The 21,106-nt window shown below is 61.8% G+C and overlaps 1 pseudogene across 1 annotated transcript in view; it reads left to right on the forward strand.

Annotated features, from left to right (window-relative positions):
• Positions 1–2,288: 2,288 nt before the first annotated feature.
• Positions 2,289–21,106, forward strand: part of LOC147093380 (uncharacterized) — a 91,921-nt pseudogene continuing 73,103 nt past the window's right edge. The window contains exon 1 of the transcript XR_015074697.1: positions 2,289–2,369. The product of XR_015074697.1 is annotated as an uncharacterized LOC147093380 (transcript). The remainder of the gene's footprint in view (positions 2,370–21,106) is intronic.

Below are 21,106 nucleotides of genomic sequence, written 5' to 3' on the forward strand. Positions count from 1 at the left end.
TGTCCTTCTGAAGTCTGCTACTACTATGCTCACTATTTACTACGTTGCCAAGTTTTGTATCATCCATAAACTTCAAAATTGTTCACCTATACCCAAGGCCAGGTCATTTATATATAACAAGAAAAGCAATGGTCCTAATACCAACCCCTGGGGAAGCCCACTGCATACTTCCCTCCAGTCAGAAAAACATCCCTCAGCACTGCTCACTGCCTCCTCTCCCTTAGCCAATTATATACCCAAATTACCATCGGCCCTTTAATTCCCTGTGCTTCTATTTTCAGAGTAAGTCTCTTATGTGGTATTTTATCAAATGCCTTTTGAAAGTCCATATATACAACATCTACTGCACTACCTTCATCAACCCTCTGTTACTTCATCAGAGAACTCAATCAGGTTAATCAGACATGATTTACCTTTAACAAATCCATACTGGCTGCCCCTTATTAATCCATGCTTCTCCAAGTGAGAATTAATTTTGTCCTTGACAATGGTCTCTAGTCGTTCACCCACCACTGACATTAGACTGATTGGCCTGTAGTTACCAGGTTTATCCCTCTCCCCTTTTTTAAACAGGGTGTAACATTTGCAATCCTCCAGTCTCTGTCACCACTCCCATATATCTGAGGGAGATTGAAAGATTGTGGTCGGAGCTTCTGCTATCTCCACCCTAGCTTCCCTCAGCAACCTAGGATGCATCACATCTGGTCCGGGTGACATGTTAACTTTGAGTGATGACAACCTATTTAGCACCTCCTTTCTATCCATTTTTATCCAATTTCTCTACTCCCCCCTCCTCTATTGCGACATTAACTTCATCCTCTTCTTTTGTGGAGACAGATGCTAAGTACTCATTCAGTACCTCAGCCACGCCCTCTGCCTCCGTATGATGAGCTCCTATTTGGTCCCTAATCGGCCCCACCATTCCTTTAACTATCCTTTTACCTTTGATACATTTATAAAAGATTTTTGGGTTCCCTTTTACATTACCCACTAATCTTTACTCATATTTTCTCCCTTGTGTCAGCTGTGGCTCAGTGGGTAGCACTCTCGCCAGTCAGAAGGTTGTGGGTTCTCGTCCCACTCCAGGGACTTGAGCACATAAAGCTAGGCTGACATTCTAGTGCAGTGCTGAGGGAGTGCTGCACTGTCAGAGGTGGTGTCTTTCTGATGAGACTTTAAACTGAGGCCCCGTCTGCTCTCTCAGGTGGATGTAAAAGATCCCATGGCACTATTTTGAAGAAGAGTAGGGGAGTTATCCCCGGTGTCCTGGCCAATATTTATCCCTCAACCAACATAACAAAAACAGATTACCTGGTTATTATCACATTGCTGTTTGTGGGAGCTTGCTGTGCACAAACTGGCTGCCGTGTTTCCCACATTACAACAATGACTTTGAGATGTCTGGTGGTCGTGAAAGGCGCTATATAAATGCAAGTCTTTCTTTCATATATCCTTTTTCAATTTCCCCCCACTCTCTGTATTCTCCTGGTTTTTGACTGTATTCTGTACCTGACATTTGTCGTAAACCTCCTTTTTCTGTTTTATTCTAACCTCTGTATCCTTTGTCATCGGGAGCTCGAGCTTTGGACGCCCCATCTTTCCTCCTTATGGGAATATGCTTGGTTTGTACCCGGTGTCAAATTTTGTTTTATAACGCTCCTGTGAAGCGTGTTGGGACATTTTACTGCATTAAATACGTTATATAAAAACAAGTTGTTGTTATTGTCTGACACTAACCAATTCCACAGAGGAAAATAACAATTTTTTTACTCCGAAATATTAAATATTTTGTTCCACGAAGATTATCTGCTTTTATTGATGAATTTAAAAAGTCTCTATTAAAACCTGAGCCAGTGTGTTGTGAGACAATGAGCCTTGTGTCCAATGAGGGGAATAAAGGCCCACAGCCTCCCCTGGCCCTGGGCCCTGAACAAGGGACTGGAGAAACTCGCTGCCCTGCGGATCAGACAATCAGCCGGCGCTAGTCCCGCCCCTCGGGCTCCCCGAATGGTTGGAGGACCCGCCGCTGGCTCGATCCTCCAGCCCCGCCCACTGGGTGCCGCCAGTCCCGCCCCTCGGGCTCCCCGATTGGTTGGAGGACCCGCCGCCGGCTCGCTCATCCAGCCCCGCCCACTGGGTGCCGCTAGTCCCGCCCCTCGGGATCCCCGATTGATTGGAGGACCCGCCGCCCACTCACTCCCTATTGGTCGGAAGCTCCCGTCAATCAGGCTGTGGACTCGCGTCACATGTTTATGGGATGATGACATCCGTGGGGCCGCTGGCCCCGGTCACGTGTGTCTGAGGAACTCTAACCCGCTCCGCGAGACTGAATCCGCTCCGTTCGCTTTCCGGGACCCTAAAACTCCCAGGTTTGTGTTTACCGTCATTTATTTCCCCGTCCCTCTCCACTCGTCCGTCTAACTGAGAAAACTTGCTTTCCGCCGGTAATTCCGACTCTTCAAGCGTTAACGCAGTGTGTCGCCCCCGAGCATGCGCACTAGCAGCTGGGACTGGGACTATGCCCCTGAGCATGCTCACTAGCAGCTGGTCCTGGGACTCCGCTGCCCCTGAGCATGCCCACTAGCAGCTGGTTCTGGGACTCTGCCCCTGAGCATGCCCACTAGCAGCTGGTTCTGGGACTCTGCCCCTGAGCATGCCCACTAGCAGCTGGACCTGGGATTCTGCCCCTCAGCATGCCCACTAGCAGCTGGTCCTGGGACTCTGCCCCTGAGCATGCCCACTAGCAGCTGGTCCTGTGACTCTGCAGCCCCTGAGCATGCCCACGAGCAGCTGGTCCTGGGACTCTGTGCCCCTGAGCATGCCCACTAGCAGCTGGTCCTGGGACTCTGCCCCTGACCATGCGCACTAGCAGCTGGTCCTGGGACTCTGCTACCCCTGAGCATGCCCACTAGCAGCTGGTCCTGGGACTCTGCTGCCCCTGAGCATGCCCATGAGCAGCTGGTCCTGGGACTCTGCTTCCCCTGAGCATGCCCACTAGCACCTGGTCCTGGGGCTCTGCCCCTGAGCATGCCCACTAGCAGCTGGTCCTGGGACTCTGCTGCCCCTGAGCATGCCCACTAGCAGCTGGTACTGGGACTCTGCCCCTGAGCATGCCCACCAGCAGCCAGTCCTGGGACTCTGCCCCTGAGCATGCCCACTAGCAGCTGGTACTGGGACTCTGCCCCTGAGCAGGCGCACTAGCAGCTGGTCCTGGGACTCTGCCCCTGAGCATGCCCACTAGCAGCTGGTCCTGGGATTCTGGGCCCCTGAGCATGCCCACTAGCAGCTGGTCCTGGGACTCCGCTGCTCCTGAGCATGTCCACTAGCAGCTGGTTCTGGGACTCTGCCCCTGAGCATGCCCACTAGTAGCTGGTCCTGGGACTCTGCCCCTGAGCATGCCCACTAGTAGCTGGTCCTGGGACTCTGCTACCCCTGAGCGTGCCCACTAGCAGCTGCTTCTGGGACTCTGCTGCCCCTGAGCATGCCCATTAGCAGCTGGTTCTTGGACTCTGGCCCCTGCGCATGCGCACTAGCAGCTGGTCTTCGGACTCTGCCCCTGAGCATGCCCACTAGCAGCTGGTTCGGGGACTCTGCCCCTGAGCATGTCCACTAGCAGCTGGTCCTGGGACTCTACCCCTGAGCATGCCCACAAGCAGCTGGTCCTGGTACTCCGCTGCCCCTGTGCATGCCCACTAGCAGCTGGTCCTGGGACTCTGCAGCCCCTGAGCATGCCCACGAGCAGCTGGTCCTGGGACTCTGTGCCCCTAAGCATGCCCACTAGCAGCTGGTCCTGGGACTCTGTGCCCCTGAGCATGCCCACTAGCAGCTGGTTCTGGGACTCTGGGCCCCTGAGCATGCCCACTTGCAGCTGGACCTGGGACTCTGCTTCCCCTGAACATGCCCACTAGGAGCTGGTTCTGGGACTCTGCTCCCTTGGGCATGTGCACCAGCAGCTGGTCCTGGGACTCTGCTTCCCCTGAGCATGCCCACTAGCAGCTGGTCCTGGGACGCTGCTGCCCCTGAGCGTGCCCACTAGCAGCTGGTCCTGGGACTCTGCCCCTGAGCATGCCCACTAGCAGCTGGTTCTGGGACTCTGCCCCTGAGCATGCCCACTAGCAGCTGGACCTGGGATTCTGCCCCTCAGCATGCCCACTAGCAGCTGGTCCTGGGACTCTACCCCTGAGCATGCCCACCAGCAGCTGGTCCTGTGACTCTGCAGCCCCTGAGCATGCCCACGAGCAGCTGGTCCTGGGACTCTGTGCCCCTGAGCATGCCCACTAGCAGCTGGTTCTGGGACTCTGGGCCCCTGAGCATGCCCACTAGCAGCTGGTCCTGGGACTCTGCTTCCCTTGAGCATGCCCACTAGCAGCTGGTCCTGGGACTCTGCCCCTGACCATGCGCACCAGCAGCTGGACCTGGGACTCTGCTGCCCCTGAGCATGCCCACGAGCAGCTGGTCCTGGGACTCTGCTTCCCCTCAGCATGCCCACTAGCAGCTGGTCCTGGGGCTCTGCCCCTGAGCATGCCCACTAGCAGCTGGTCCTGGGACTCTGCTGCCCCTGAGCATGCCCACTAGCAGCTGGTACTGGGACTCTGCCCCTGAGCAGGCGCACTAGCAGCTGGTCCTGGGACTCTGCCCCTGAGCATGCCCACTAGCAGCTGGTCCTGGGATTCTGGGCCCCTGAGCATGCCCACTAGCAGCTGGTCCTGGGACTCCGCTGCTCCTGAGCATGTCCACTAGCAGCTGGTTCTGGGACTCTGCCCCTGAGCATGCCCACTAGCAGCTGGTCCTGGGACTCTGCCCCTGAGCATGCCCACTAGTAGCTGGTCCTGGGACTCTGCTACCCCTGAGCATGCCCACTAGCAGCTGCTTCTGGGACTCTGCTACCCCTGAGCATGCCCATTAGCAGCTGGTTCTTGGACTCTGGCCCCTGCGCATGCGCACTAGTAGCTGGTCTTCGGACTCTGCCCCTGAGCATGCCCATTGCAGCTGGTTCGGGGACTCTGCCCCTGAGCATGTCCACTAGCAGCTGGTCCTGGGACTCGACCCCTGAGCATGCCCACAAGCAGCTGGTCCTGGGACTCCGCTGCCCCTGTGCATGCCCACTAGCAGCTGGTCCTGGGACTCTGCAGCCCCTGAGCATGCCCACGGGCAGCTGGTCCTGGGACTCTGTGCCCCTGAGCATGCCCACTAGCAGCTGGTCCTGGGACTCTGCTGCCCCTGAGCATGCCCACTAGCAGCTGGTTCTCGGACTCTGGGCCCCTGAGCATGCCCACTTGCAGCTGGTCCTGGGACTCTGCTTCCCTTGAGCATGCCCACTAGCAGCTGGTCCTGGGACACCGGCCCTGAGCATGCGTACCAGCAGCTGGTCCTGGGACTCTGCCCCTGAGCATGCCCACTAGTAGCTGGTCCTGGGACTCTGCTACCCCTGAGCGTGCCCACTAGCAGCTGCTTCTGGGACTCTGCTGCCCCTGAGCATGCCCATTAGCAGCTGGTTCTTGGACTCTGGCCCCTGCGCATGCGCACTAGCAGCTGGTCTTCGGACTCTGCCCCTGAGCAGGCCCACTAGCAGCTGGTTCGGGGACTCTGCCCCTGAGCATGTCCACTAGCAGCTGGTCCTGGGACTCTACCCCTGAGCATGCCCACAAGCAGCTGGTCCTGGTACTCCGCTGCCCCTGTGCATGCCCACTAGCAGCTGGTCCTGGGACTCTGCAGCCCCTGAGCATGCCCACGAGCAGCTGGTCCTGGGACTCTGTGCCCCTGAGCATGCCCACTAGCAGCTGGTCCTGGGACTCTGTGCCCCTGAGCATGCCCACTAGCAGCTGGTTCTGGGACTCTGGGCCCCTGAGCATGCCCACTTGCAGCTGGTCCTGGGACTCTGCTTCCCTTGAGCATGCCCACTAGCAGCTGGTCCTGGGACACCGGCCCTGAGCATGCGCACCAGCAGCTGGACCTGGGACTCTGCTTCCCCTGAACATGCCCACTAGGAGCTGGTTCTGGGACTCTGCTCCCTTGGGCATGTGCACTAGCAGCTGGTCCTGGGACTCTGCCCCTGAGCATGCCCACTAGCAGCTGGTCCTGGGACTCTGCTGCCCCTGAGCATGCCCACTAGCAGCTGGTTCTGGGACTCTGCCCCTGAGCATGCCCACTAGCAGCTGGTTCTGGGACTCTGCCCCTGAGCATGCCCACTAGCAGCTGGACCTGGGATTCTGCCCCTCAGCATGCCCACTAGCAGCTGGTCCTGGGACTCTACCCCTGAGCATGCCCACTAGCAGCTGGTCCTGTGACTCTGCAGCCCCTGAGCATGCCCACGAGCAGCTGGTCCTGGGACTCTGTGCCCCTGAGCATGCCCACTAGCAGCTGGTTCTGGGACTCTGGGCCCCTGAGCATGCCCACTAGCAGCTGGTCCTGGGACTCTGCTTCCCTTGAGCATGCCCACTAGCAGCTGGTCCTGGGACTGTGCCCCTGACCATGCGCACCAGCAGCTGGACCTGGGACTCTGCTGCCCCTGAGCATGCCCACGAGCAGCTGGTCCTGGGACTCTGCTTCCCCTCAGCATGCCCACTAGCAGCTGGTCCTGGGGCTCTGCCCCTGAGCATGCCCACTAGCAGCTGGTCCTGGGACTCTGCTGCCCCTGAGCATGCCCACTAGCAGCTGGTACTGGGACTCTACCCCTGAGCATGCCCACCAGCAGCTGGTCCTGTGACTCTGCAGCCCCTGAGCATGCCCACGAGCAGCTGGTCCTGGGACTCTGTGCCCCTGAGCATGCCCACTAGCAGCTGGTTCTGGGACTCTGGGCCCCTGAGCATGCCCACTAGCAGCTGGTCCTGGGACTCTGCTTCCCTTGAGCATGCCCACTAGCAGCTGGTCCTGGGACTCTGCCCCTGACCATGCGCACCAGCAGCTGGACCTGGGACTCTGCTGCCCCTGAGCATGCCCACGAGCAGCTGGTCCTGGGACTCTGCTTCCCCTCAGCATGCCCACTAGCAGCTGGTCCTGGGGCTCTGCCCCTGAGCATGCCCACTAGCAGCTGGTCCAGGGACTCTGCTGCCCCTGAGCATGCCCACTAGCAGCTGGTACTGGGACTCTGCCCCTGAGCAGGCGCACTAGCAGCTGGTCCTGGGACTCTGCCCCTGAGCATGCCCACTAGCAGCTGGTCCTGGGATTCTGGGCCCCTGAGCATGCCCACTAGCAGCTGGTCCTGGGACTCCGCTGCTCCTGAGCATGTCCACTAGCAGCTGGTTCTGGGACTCTGCCCCTGAGCATGCCCACTAGCAGCTGGTCCTGGGACTCTGCCCCTGAGCATGCCCACTAGTAGCTGGTCCTGGGACTCTGCTACCCCTGAGCATGCCCACTAGCAGCTGCTTCTGGGACTCTGCTACCCCTGAGCATGCCCATTAGCAGCTGGTTCTTGGACTCTGGCCCCTGCGCATGCGCACTAGTAGCTGGTCTTCGGACTCTGCCCCTGAGCATGCCCATTGCAGCTGGTTCGGGGACTCTGCCCCTGAGCATGTCCACTAGCAGCTGGTCCTGGGACTCGACCCCTGAGCATGCCCACAAGCAGCTGGTCCTGGGACTCCGCTGCCCCTGTGCATGCCCACTAGCAGCTGGTCCTGGGACTCTGCAGCCCCTGAGCATGCCCACGGGCAGCTGGTCCTGGGACTCTGTGCCCCTGAGCATGCCCACTAGCAGCTGGTCCTGGGACTCTGCTGCCCCTGAGCATGCCCACTAGCAGCTGGTTCTCGGACTCTGGGCCCCTGAGCATGCCCACTTGCAGCTGGTCCTGGGACTCTGCTTCCCTTGAGCATGCCCACTAGCAGCTGGTCCTGGGACACCGGCCCTGAGCATGCGTACCAGCAGCTGGTCCTGGGACTCTGCCCCTGAGCATGCCCACTAGTAGCTGGTCCTGGGACTCTGCTACCCCTGAGCGTGCCCACTAGCAGCTGCTTCTGGGACTCTGCTGCCCCTGAGCATGCCCATTAGCAGCTGGTTCTTGGACTCTGGCCCCTGCGCATGCGCACTAGCAGCTGGTCTTCGGACTCTGCCCCTGAGCAGGCCCACTAGCAGCTGGTTCGGGGACTCTGCCCCTGAGCATGTCCACTAGCAGCTGGTCCTGGGACTCTACCCCTGAGCATGCCCACAAGCAGCTGGTCCTGGTACTCCGCTGCCCCTGTGCATGCCCACTAGCAGCTGGTCCTGGGACTCTGCAGCCCCTGAGCATGCCCACGAGCAGCTGGTCCTGGGACTCTGTGCCCCTGAGCATGCCCACTAGCAGCTGGTCCTGGGACTCTGTGCCCCTGAGCATGCCCACTAGCAGCTGGTTCTGGGACTCTGGGCCCCTGAGCATGCCCACTTGCAGCTGGTCCTGGGACTCTGCTTCCCTTGAGCATGCCCACTAGCAGCTGGTCCTGGGACACCGGCCCTGAGCATGCGCACCAGCAGCTGGACCTGGGACTCTGCTTCCCCTGAACATGCCCACTAGGAGCTGGTTCTGGGACTCTGCTCCCTTGGGCATGTGCACTAGCAGCTGGTCCTGGGACTCTGCCCCTGAGCATGCCCACTAGCAGCTGGTCCTGGGACTCTGCTGCCCCTGAGCATGCCCACTAGCAGCTGGTTCTGGGACTCTGCCCCTGAGCATGCCCACTAGCAGCTGGTTCTGGGACTCTGCCCCTGAGCATGCCCACTAGCAGCTGGACCTGGGATTCTGCCCCTCAGCATGCCCACTAGCAGCTGGTCCTGGGACTCTACCCCTGAGCATGCCCACTAGCAGCTGGTCCTGTGACTCTGCAGCCCCTGAGCATGCCCACGAGCAGCTGGTCCTGGGACTCTGTGCCCCTGAGCATGCCCACTAGCAGCTGGTTCTGGGACTCTGGGCCCCTGAGCATGCCCACTAGCAGCTGGTCCTGGGACTCTGCTTCCCTTGAGCATGCCCACTAGCAGCTGGTCCTGGGACTGTGCCCCTGACCATGCGCACCAGCAGCTGGACCTGGGACTCTGCTGCCCCTGAGCATGCCCACGAGCAGCTGGTCCTGGGACTCTGCTTCCCCTCAGCATGCCCACTAGCAGCTGGTCCTGGGGCTCTGCCCCTGAGCATGCCCACTAGCAGCTGGTCCTGGGACTCTGCTGCCCCTGAGCATGCCCACTAGCAGCTGGTACTGGGACTCTGCCCCTGAGCATGCCCACTAGCAGCTGGTCCTGGGACTCCGCTGCTCCTGAGCATGTCCACTAGCAGCTGGTTCTGGGACTCTGACCCTGAGCATGCCCACTAGCAGCTGGTCCTGGGACTCTGCCCCTGAGCATGCCCACTAGTAGCTGGTCCTGGGACTCTGCTACCCGTGAGCATGCCCACTAGCAGCTGCTTCTGTGACTCTGCTACCCCTGAGCATGCCCATTAGCAGCTGGTTCTTGGACTCTGGCCCCTGCGCATGCGCACTAGTAGCTGGTCTTCGGACTCTGCCCCTGAGCATGCCCATTGCAGCTGGTTCGGGGACTCTGCCCCTGAGCATGCCCACTAGCAGCTGGTCTGGGGACTCTGCCCCTGAGCATGTCCACTAGCAGCTGGTCCTGGGACTCGACCCCTGAGCATGCCCACAAGCAGCTGGTCCTGGGACTCCGCTGCCCCTGTGCATGCCCACTAGCAGCTGGTCCTGGGACTCTGCAGCCCCTGAGCATGCCCACGGGCAGCTGGTCCTGGGACTCTGTGCCCCTGAGCATGCCCACTAGCAGCTGGTCCTGGGACTCTGCTGCCCCTGAGCATGCCCACTAGCAGCTGGTTCTCGGACTCTGGGCCCCTGAGCATGCCCACTTGCAGCTGGTCCTGGGACTCTGCTTCCCTTGAGCATGCCCACTAGCAGCTGGTCCTGGGACACCGGCCCTGAGCATGCGCACCAGCAGCTGGACCTGGGACTCTGCTTCCCCTGAACATGCCCACCAGGAGCTGGTTCTGGGACTCTGCTCCCTTGGGCATGTGCACTAGCAACTGGTCCTGGGACTGTGGGTCCCTGAGCATGCCCACTAGCAGCTGGTCCTGGGACTCTGCTGCCCCAGAGCATGCCCACTAGCAGCTGGTCCTGGGACTCTGCCCCTGAGCATGCCCACCAGCAGCCAGTCCTGGGACTCTGCCCCTGAGCATTCCCACTAGCAGCTGGTTCTGGGACTCTGCCCCTGAGCATGCCCACTAGCAGCTGGTCCTGGGACTCTGCCCCTGAGCATGCCCACTAGTAGCTGGTCCTGGGACCCTGCTACCCCTGAGCATGCCCACTAGCAGCTGCTTCTGGGACTCTGCTGCCCCTGAGCATGCCCACTAGCAGCTGGTTCTTGGACTCTGGCCCCTGCGAATGCACACTTGCAGCTGGTCTTCGGACTCTGCCCCTGAGCATGCCCACTAGCAGCTGGTTCGGGGACTCTGCCCCTGATCATGTCCACTAGCAGCTGGTCCTGGGACTCTACCCCTGAGCCTGCCCACAAGCAGCTGGTCCTGGGACTCTGCTGCCCCTGTGCATGCCCACTAGCAGCTGGTCCTGGGACTCTGCTGCCCCTGAGCATGCCCACTAGCAGCTGGTTCTGGGACTCTGGGCCCCTGAGCATGCCCAGTAGCAGCTGGTTCTGGGACTCTGCCCCTGAGCATGCCCACTAGCAGCTGGACCTGGGACACTGCCCCTGGGCATGCCCACTAGCAGCTGGTCCTGGGACTCTGCAGCCCCTGAGCATGCTCACGAGCAGCGGGTCCTGGGACTCTGTGCCCCTGAGCATGCCCAATAGCAGCTGGCTCTGGGACTCTGGGCCCCTGAGCATGCCCACTAGCATCTGGTCCTGGGACTCTGCTTCCCTTGAGCATGCCCACTAGCAGCTGGTCCTGGGACTCTGGGCCCCTGACCATGCGCACCAGCAGCTGGACCTGGGACTCTGCTACCCCTGAGCATGCCCACTAGCAGCTGGTCCTGGGACTCTGCTTCCCCTGAGCATGCCCACGAGCAGCTGGTCCTGGGACTCTGCTTCCCCTGAGCATGCCCACTAGCAGCTGGTTCTGGGACTCTGGGCCCTTGAGCATGCCCACTTGCAGCTGGTCCTGGGACTCTGCTTCCCTTGAGCATGACCACTAGCAGCTGGTCCTGTGACACCGGCCCTGAGCATGCGCACCAGCAGCTGGACCTGGGACTCTGCTTCCCCTGAACATGCCCACTAGGAGCTGGTTCTGGGACTCTGCTCCCTTGAGCATGTGCACTAGCAGCTGGTCCTGGGACTGAGGGACCCTCAGCATGCCCACTAGCAGCTGGTCCTGGGACTCTGCAGCCCCTGAGCATGCCCACGAGCAACTGGGCCTGGGACTCTGTGCCCCTGAGCATGCCCACTAGCAGCTGGTCCTGGGACTCTGCTGCCCCTGAGCATGCCCACTAGCAGCTGGTCCTGGGACTCTGCTGCCCTTGAGCATGCCCACTAGCAGCTGGTCCTGGGACTCTGCTACCCCTGAGCATGCCCACGAGCAGCTGGCCCTGGGACTCTGCTTCCCCTGAGCATGTGCACTAGCAGCTGGTCCTGGGACTATGGGCCCCTGAGCATGCCCACCAGCAGCTGGTCCTGGGGCTCTGCCCCTGAGCATGCCCACCAGCAGCCAGTCCTGGGACTCTGCCCCTGAGCATGCCCACTAGCAGCCGGTCCTGGGGCTCTGCCCCTGAGCATGCCCACTAGCAGCTTGTCCTTGGACTCTGCCCCTGAGCATGCCCACTAGCAGCTGGTCCTGGGACTCTGCCCCTGAGCATGCCCACTAGTAGCTGGTCCTGGGACTCTACTACCCCTGAGCATGCCCACTAGCAGCTGCTTCTGGGACTCTGCTGCCCCTGAGCATGCCCATTAGCAGCTGGTTCTTGGACTCTGGCCCCTGCGAATGCACACTTGCAGCTGGTCTTCGGACTCTGCCCCTGAGCATGCCCACTAGCAGCTGGTCCGGGGATTCTGCCCCTGAGCATGTCCACTAGCAGCTGGTCCTGGGACTCTACCCCTGAGCATGCCCACAATCAGCTGGTCCTGGGACTCTGCTGCCCCTGTGCATGCCCACTAGCAGCTGGTCCTGGGACTCTGCAGCCCCTGAGGATGCCCACGAGCAACTGGGCCTGGGACTGTGTGCCCCTGAGCATGCCCACTAGCAGCTGGTCCTGGGACTCTGCTGCCCCTGAGCATGCCCACTAGCAGCTGGTCCTGGGACTCTGCTGCCCTTGAGCATGCCCACTAGCAGCTGGTCCTGGGACTCTGCTACCCCTGAGCATGCCCACTAGCAGCTGGTCCTGGGACTCTGCTGCCCCTGAGCATGCCCACGAGCAGCTGGTCCTGGGACTCTGCTTCCCCTGAGCATGCCCACTAGCAGCTGGTCCTGGGACTCTGCCCCTGAGCATGCCCACTAGTAGCTGGTCCTGGGACCCTACTACCCCTGACCATGCCCACTAGCACCTGCTTCTGGGACTCTGCTGCCCCTGAGCATGCCCATTAGCAGCTGGTTCTTGGACTTTGGCCCCTGCGAATGCACACTTGCAGCTGGTCTTCGGACTCTGCCCCTGAGCATGCCCACTAGCAGCTGGTCCGGGGACTCTGCCCCTGAGCATGTCCACTAGCAGCTGGTCCTGGGACTCGACCCCTGAGCATGCCCACAAGCAGCTGGTCCTGGGACTCTGCTGCCCCTGTGCATGCCCACTAGCAGCTGGTCCTGGGACTCTGCAGCCCCTGAGCATGCCCACGAGCAACTGGGCCTGGGACTCTGTGCCCCTGAGCATGCCCACTAGCAGCTGGTCCTGGGACTCTGCTGCCCCTGAGCATGCCCACTAGCAGCTGGTCCTGGGAGTCTGCTGCCCTTGAGCATGCCCACGAGCAGCTGGTCCTGGGACTCTGCTACCCCTGAGCATGCCCTCTAGCAGCTGGTCCTGGGACTCTGCTGCCCCTGAGCATGCCCACGAGCAGCTGGTCCTGGGACTCTGCTTCCCCTGAGCATGTGCACTAGCAGCTGGTCCTGGGACTATGGGCCCCTGAGCATGCCCTCTAGCAGCTGGTCCTGGGACTCTGCTGCCCCTGAGCATGCCCACTAGTAGCTGGTCCTGGGACTCTACTACCCCTGACCATGCCCCCTAGCAGCTGCTTCTGGGACTCTGCTGCCCCTGAGCAAGCTCATTAGCAGCTGGTTCTTGGACTCTGGCCCCTGCGAATGCACACTTGCAGCTGGTCTTCGGGCTCTGCCCCTGAGCATGCCCACTAGCAGCTGGTCTGGGGACTCTGCCCCTGAACATGTCCACTAGCAGCTGGTCCTGGGACTCTACCCCTGAGCATGCCCACAAGCAGCTGGTCCTGGGACTCTGCTGCCCCTGTGCATGCCCACTAGCAGCTGGTCCTGGGACTCTGCAGCCCCTGAGCATGCCCACGAGCAACTGGGCCTGGGACTCTGTGCCCCTGAGCATGCCCACTAGCAGCTGGTCCTGGGACTCTGCTGCCCTGAGCATGCCCACTAGCAGCTGGTCCTGGGACTCTGCTGCCCTTGAGCATGCCCACTAGCAGCTGGTCCTGGGACTCTGCTACCCCTGAGCATGCCCTCTAGCAGCTGGTCCTGGGACTCTGCTTCCCCTGAGCATGTGCACTAGCAGCTGGTCCTGGGACTATAGGCCCCTGAGCATGCCCACTAGCAGCTGGTCCTGGGGCTCTGCCCCTGAGCATGCCCACCAGCAGCCAGTCCTGGGAATCTGCCCCTGAGCATGCCCACTAGCAGCTGGTCCTGGGACTCTGCTGCCCCTGAGCATGCCCACTAGCAGCCGGTCCTGGGGCTCTGCCCCTGAGCATGCCCACTAGCAGCTTGTCCTTGGACTCTGCCCCTGAGCATGCCCACTAGCAGCTGGTCCTGGGACTCTGCCCCTGAGCATGCCCACTAGCAGCTGCTTCTGGGACTCTGCTGCCCCTGAGCATGCTCATTACCAGCTGGTCCTTGGACTCTGGCCCCTGCGAATGCACACTTGCAGCTGGTCTTCGGACTCTGCCCCTGAGCATGCCCACTAGCAGCTGGTCTGGGGACTCTGCCCCTGAGCATGTCCACTAGCAGCTGGTCCTGGGACTCTACCCCTGAGCATGCCCACAAGCAGCTGGTCCTGGGACTCTGCTGCCCCTGTGCATGCCCACTAGCAGCTGGTCCTGGGACTCTGCAGCCCCTGAGCATGCCCACGAGCAGCTGGGCCTGGGACTCTGTGCCCCTGAGCATGCCCACTAGCAGCTGGTCCTGGGACTCTGCTGCCCCTGAGCATGCCCACTAGCAGCTGGTTCTGGGACTCTGTGCCCCTGAGCATGCCCACTAGCAGCTGGTCCTGGGACTCTGCTGCCCTGAGCATGCCCACTAGCAGCTGGGCCTGGGACTCTGTGCCCCTGAGCATGCCCACTAGCAGCTGGTCCTGGGACTCTGCTGCCCCTGAGCATGCCCACTTGCAGCTGGTCCTGGGACTCTGCTTCCCTTGAGCATGCCCACTAGCAGTTGGTCCTGGGACATCGGCTCGGAGCATGCGCACCAGCAGCTGGAACTGGGACTCTGCTCCCTTGAGCATGTGCAGTAGCAGCTGGTCCTGGGACTGTGGGCCCCTGAGCATGCCCACTAGCAGCTGGTCCTGGGACTCTGCCCCTGAGCATGCCCACCAGCAGCCAATCCTGGGACTCTGCCCCTGAGCATGCCCAGTAGCAGCCGGTCCTGGGGCTCTGCCCCTGAGCATGCCCACTAGCAGCTGGTCCTGGGACTCTGCCCCTGAGCATGCCCACTAGCAGCTGGTCCTGGGACTCTGCCCTTGAGCATGCCCACTAGTAGCTGGTCCTGGGACTCTGCCCCTGACCATGCCCACTAGCAGCTGGTCCTGGGACTCTGCCCCTGAGCATGCCCACTAGCAGCTTGTCCTTGGACTCTGCCCCTGAGCATGCCCACTAGCAGCTGGTCCTGGGACACTACCCCTGAGCATGCCCACTAGTAGCTGGTCCTGGGACTCTGCCCCTGAGCATGCCCACTAGCAGCTGGTCCTGGGACTCTGCCCCTGAGCATGCCCACTAGCAGCTGGTCCTGGGACTCTGCCCCTGAGCATGCCCACTCGCAGCTGGTCCTGGGACTCTGCCCCTGAGCATGCCCACTAGCAGCTTGGCCTTGGATTCTGCCCCTGAGCATGCCCACTAGCAGCTGGTCCTGGGACTCTGCCCCTGAGCATGCCCACTAGTAGCTGGTCCTGGGACTCTGGGCCCCTGAGCATGCCCACTAGCAGCTGGTCCTGGGACTCTGCCCCTGAGCATGCCCAAAAGCAGCTGGTCCGGGGACTCTGCTGCCCCTGAGCATGCCCACTAGCAGCTGGTCCTGGGACTCTGCAGCCCCTGAGCATGTGCGCTAGCAGCTGGTCCTGGGACTCTGTGCCCCTGAGCATGCCCACGAGCAACTGGGCCTGGGACTCTGTGCCCCTGAGCATGCCCACGAGCAGCTGGTCCTGGGACTCTGCTTCCCCTGAGCATGTGCACTAGCAGCTGGTCCTGGGACTATGGACCCCTGAGCATGCCCACTAGCAGCTGGTCCTGGGACTCTGCTGCCCCTGAGCATGCCCACTAGCGGCCGGTCCTGGGGCTCTGCCCCTGAGCATGCCCACTAGCAGCTTGTCCTTGTACTCTGCCCCTGAGCATGCCCACTAGCAGCTGGTCCTGGGACTCTACTACCCCTGACCATGCCCCCTAGCAGCTGCTTCTGGTACTCTGCTGCCCCTGAGCAAGCTCATTAGCAGCTGGTTCTTGGACTCTGGCCCCTGCGAATGCACACTTGCAGCTGGTCTTCGGGCTCTGCCCCTGAGCATGCCCACTAGCAGCTGGTCTGGGGACTCTGCCCCTGAGCATGTCCACTAGCAGCTGGTCCTGGGACTCTACCCCTGAGCATGCCCACAAGCAGCTGGTCCTGGGACTCTGCTGCCCCTGTGCATGCCCACTAGCAGCTGGTCCTGGGACTCTGCAGCCCCTGAGCATGCCCACGAGCAACTGGGCCTGGGACTCTGTGCCCCTGAGCATGCCCACTAGCAGCTGGTCCTGGGACTCTGCTGCCCTGAGCATGCCCACTAGCAGCTGGTCCTGGGACTCTGCTGCCCTTGAGCATGCCCACTAGCAGCTGGTCCTGGGACTCTGCTACACCTGAGCATGCCCTCTAGCAGCTGGTCCTGGGACTCTGCTTCCCCTGAGCATGTGCACTAGCAGCTGGTCCTGGGACTATAGGCCCCTGAGCATGCCCACTAGCAGCTGGTCCTGGGGCTCTGCCCCTGAGCATGCCCACCAGCAGCCAGTCCTGGGAATCTGCCCCTGAGCATGCCCACTTGCAGCTGGTCCTGGGACTCTGCTTCCCTTGAGCATGCCCACTAGCAGTTGGTCCTGGGACATCGGCTCGGAGCATGCGCACCAGCAGCTGGAACTGGGACTCTGCTCCCTTGAGCATGTGCAGTAGCAGCTGGTCCTGGGACTGTGGGCCCCTGAGCATGCCCACTAGCAGCTGGTCCTGGGACTCTGCCCCTGAGCATGCCCACCAGCAGCCAATCCTGGGACTCTGCCCCTGAGCATGCCCAGTAGCAGCCGGTCCTGGGGCTCTGCCCCTGAGCATGCCCACTAGCAGCTGGTCCTGGGACTCTGCCCCTGAGCATGCCCACTAGCAGCTGGTCCTGGGACTCTGCCCCTGAGCATGCCCACTAGTAGCTGGTCCTGGGACTCTGCCCCTGAGCATGCCCACTAGCAGCTGGTCCTGGGACTCTGCCCCTGAGCATGCCCACTAGCAGCTTGTCCTTGGACTCTGCCCCTGAGCATGCCCACTAGCAGCTGGTCCTGGGACACTACCCCTGAGCATGCCCACTAGTAGCTGGTCCTGGGACTCTGCCCCTGAGCATGCCCACTAGCAGCTGGTCCTGGGACTCTGCCCCTGAGCATGCCCACTAGCAGCTGGTCCTGGGACTCTGCCCCTGAGCATGCCCACTAGCAGCTGGTCCTGGGACTCTGCCCCTGAGCATGCCCACTAGCAGCTTGTCCTTGGATTCTGCCCCTGAGCATGCCCACTAGCAGCTGGTCCTGGGACTCTGCCCCTGAGCATGCCCACTAGTAGCTGGTCCTGGGACTCTGGGCCCCTGAGCATGCCCACTAGCAGCTGGTCCTGGGACTCTGCCCCTGAGCATGCCCAAAAGCAGCTGGTCCGGGGACTCTGCTGCCCCTGAGCATGCCCACTAGCAGCTGGTCCTGGGACTCTGCAGCCCCTGAGCATGTGCGCTAGCAGCTGGTCCTGGGACTCTGTGCCCCTGAGCATGCCCACGAGCAACTGGGCCTGGGACTCTGTGCCCCTGAGCATGCCCACGAGCAGCTGGTCCTGGGACTCTGCTTCCCCTGAGCATGTGCACTAGCAGCTGGTCCTGGGACTATGGACCCCTGAGCATGCCCACTAGCAGCTGGTCCTGGGACTCTGCTGCCCCTGAGCATGCCCACTAGCGGCCGGTCCTGGGGCTCTGCCCCTGAGCATGCCCACTAGCAGCTTGTCCTTGTACTCTGCCCCTGAGCATGCCCACTAGCAGCTGGTCCTGGGACTCTGCCCCTGAGCATGCCCACTAGTAGCTGGTCCTGGGACTCTACTACCCCTGACCATGCCCCCTAGCAGCTGCTTCTGGTACTCTGCTGCCCCTGAGCAAGCTCATTAGCAGCTGGTTCTTGGACTCTGGCCCCTGCGAATGCACACTTGCAGCTGGTCTTCGGGCTCTGCCCCTGAGCATGCCCACTAGCAGCTGGTCTGGGGACTCTGCCCCTGAGCATGTCCACTAGCAGCTGGTCCTGGGACTCTACCCCTGAGCATGCCCACAAGCAGCTGGTCCTGGGACTCTGCTGCCCCTGTGCATGCCCACTAGCAGCTGGTCCTGGGACTCTGCAGCCCCTGAGCATGCCCACGAGCAACTGGGCCTGGGACTCTGTGCCCCTGAGCATGCCCACTAGCAGCTGGTCCTGGGACTCTGCTGCCCTGAGCATGCCCACTAGCAGCTGGTCCTGGGACTCTACTGCCCTTGAGCATGCCCACTAGCAGCTGGTCCTGGGACTCTGCTACACCTGAGCATGCCCTCTAGCAGCTGGTCCTGGGACTCTGCTTCCCCTGAGCATGTGCACTAGCAGCTGGTCCTGGGACTATAGGCCCCTGAGCATGCCCACTAGCAGCTGGTCCTGGGGCTCTGCCCCTGAGCATGCCCACCAGCAGCCAGTCCTGGGAATCTGCCCCTGAGCATGCCCACTAGCAGCTGGTCCTGGGACTCTGCTGCCCCTGAGCATGCCCACTAGCAGCCGGTCCTGGGGCTCTGCCCCTGAGCATGCCCACTAGCAGCTTGTCCTTGGACTCTGCCCCTGAGCATGCCCACTAGCAGCTGGTCCTGGGACTCTGCCCCTGAGCATGCCCACTAGCAGCTGCTTCTGGGACTCTGCTGCCCCTGAGCATGCTCATTAGCAGCTGGTTCTTGGACTCTGGCCCCTGCGAATGCACACTTGCAGCTGGTCTTCGGACTCTGCCCCTGAGCATGCCCACTAGCCGCTGGTCTGGTGACCCTGCCCCTGAGCATGTCCACTAGCAGCTGGTCCTGGGACTCTACCCCTGAGCATGCCCACAAGCAGCTGGTCCTGGGACTCTGCTGCCCCTGTGCATGCCCACTAGCAGCTGGTCCTGGGACTCTGCAGCCCCTGAGCATGCCCACGAGCAGCTGGGCCTGGGACTCTGTGCCCCTGAGCATGCCCACTAGCAGCTGGTCCTGGGACTCTGCTGCCCCTGAGCATGCCCACTAGCAGCTGGTTCTGGGACTCTGTGCCCCTGAGCATGCCCACTAGCAGCTGGTCCTGGGACTCTGCTGCCCCTGAGCATGCCCACTTGCAGCTGGGCCTGGGACTCTGTGCCCCTGAGCATGCCCACTAGCAGCTGGTCCTGGGACTCTGCTGCCCCTGAGCATGCCCACTTGCAGCTGGTCCTGGGACACTGCTTCCCTTGAGCATGCCCACTAGCAGTTGGTCCTGGGACACCGGCCCGGAGCATGCGCACCAGCAGCTGGAACTGGGACTCTGCTCCCTTGAGCATGTGCAGTAGCAGCTGGTCCTGGGACTGTGCGCCCCTGAGCATGCCCACTAGCAGCTGGTCCTGGGACTCTGCCCCTGAGCATGCCCACCAGCAGCCAATCCTGGGACTCTGCCCCTGAGCATGCCCAGTAGCAGCCGGTCCTGGGGCTCTGCCCCTGAGCATGCCCACTAGCAGCTGGTCCTGGGACTCTGCCCCTGAGCATGCCCACTAGCAGCTGGTCCTGGGACTCTGCCCCTGAGCATGCCCACTAGTAGCTGGTCCTGGGACTCTGCCCCTGAGCATGCCCACTAGCAGCTGGTCCTGGGACTCTGCCCCTGAGCATGCTCACTAGCAGCTTGTCCTTGGACTCTGCCCCTGAGCATGCCCACTAGCAGCTGGTCCTGGGACTCTGCCCCTGAGCATGCCCACTAGTAGCTGGTCCTGGGACTCTGCCCCTGAGCATGCCCACTAGCAGCTGGTCCTGGGACTCTGCCCCTGAGCATGCCCACTAGCTGCTGGTCCTGGGACTCTGCCCCTGAGCATGCCCACTAGCAGCTTGTCCTTGGATTCTGCCCCTGAGCATGCCCACTAGCAGCTGGTCCTGGGACTCTGCCCCTGAGCATGCCCACTAGTAGCTGGTCCTGGGACTCTGGGCCCCTGAGCATGCCCACTAGCAGCTGGTCCTGGGACTCTGCCCCTGAGCATGCCCAAAAGCAGCTGGTCCGGGGACTCTGCTGCCCCTGAGCATGCCCACTAGCAGCTGGTCCTGGGACTCTGCAGCCCCTGAGCTTGTGCACTAGCAGCTGGCCCTGGGACTCTGTGCCCCTGAGCATGCCCACGAGCAACTGGGCCTGGGACTCTGTGCCCCTGAGCATGCCCACGAGCAGCTGGTCCTGGGACTCTGCTTCCCCTGAGCATGTGCACTAGCAGCTGGTCCTGGGACTATGGACCCCTGAGCATGCCCACTAGCAGCTGGTCCTGGGACTCTGCTGCCCCTGAGCATGCCCACTAGCAGCCGGTCCTGGGGCTCTGCCCCTGAGCATGCCCACTAGCAGCTTGTCCTTGGACTCTGCCCCTGAGCATGTCCACTAGCAGCTGGTCCTGGGTCTCTGCCCCTGAGCATGCCCACTAGTAGCTGGTCCTGGGACTCTACTACCCCTGACCATGCCCCCTAGCAGCTGCTTCTGGGACTCTGCTGCCCCTGAGCAAGCTCATTAGCAGCTGGTCCTGGGACTCTGCTGCCCCTGTGCATGCCCACTAGCAGCTGGTCCTGGGACTCTGCAGCCCCTGAGCATGCCCACGAGCAACTGGGCCTGGGACTCTGCCCCTGAGCATGCCCACTAGTAGCTGGTCCTGGGACTCTACTACCACTGACCATGCCCCCTAGCAGCTGCTTCTGGGACTCTGCTGCCCCTGAGCATGCCCTCTAGCAGCTGGTCCTGGGACTCTGCTGCCCCTGAGCATGCCCACTAGCAGCTGGTCCTGGGACTCTGCTGCCCCTGAGCATGCCCACTAGCAGCTGGTCCTGGGGCTCTGCCCCTGAGCATGCCCACTAGCAGCTGGTCCTGGGACTCTGCTGCCCTGAGCATGCCCACTAGCAGCCGGTCCTGGGGCTCTGTCCCTGAGCATGCCCACTAGCAGCTTGTCCTTGGACTCTGCCCCTGAGCATGCCCACTAGCAGCTGGTCCTGGGACTCTGCCCCTGAGCATGCCCACTAGTAGCTGGTCCTGGGACTCTACTACCACTGACCATGCCCCCTAGCAGCTGCTTCTGGGACTCTGCTGCCCCTGAGCATGCTCATTAGCAGCTGGTTCTTGGACTCTGGCCCCTGCGAATGCACACTTGCAGCTGGTCTTCGGACTCTGCCCCTGAGCATGCCCACTAGCAGCTGGTCCGGGGACTCTGCCCCTGAGCATGTCCACTAGCAGCTGGTCCTGGGACTCTACCCCTGAGCATGCCCACAATCAGCTGGTCCTGGGACTCTGCTGCCCCTGTGCATGCCCACTAGCAGCTGGTCCTGGGACT

This window comes from Somniosus microcephalus, unplaced genomic scaffold (assembly GCF_052327205.1).
Source record: "Somniosus microcephalus isolate GS21.2 unplaced genomic scaffold, FLI_Smic_1.0 unresolved_chr1, whole genome shotgun sequence".
NCBI classification, from domain to species: domain Eukaryota; kingdom Metazoa; phylum Chordata; class Chondrichthyes; order Squaliformes; family Somniosidae; genus Somniosus; species Somniosus microcephalus.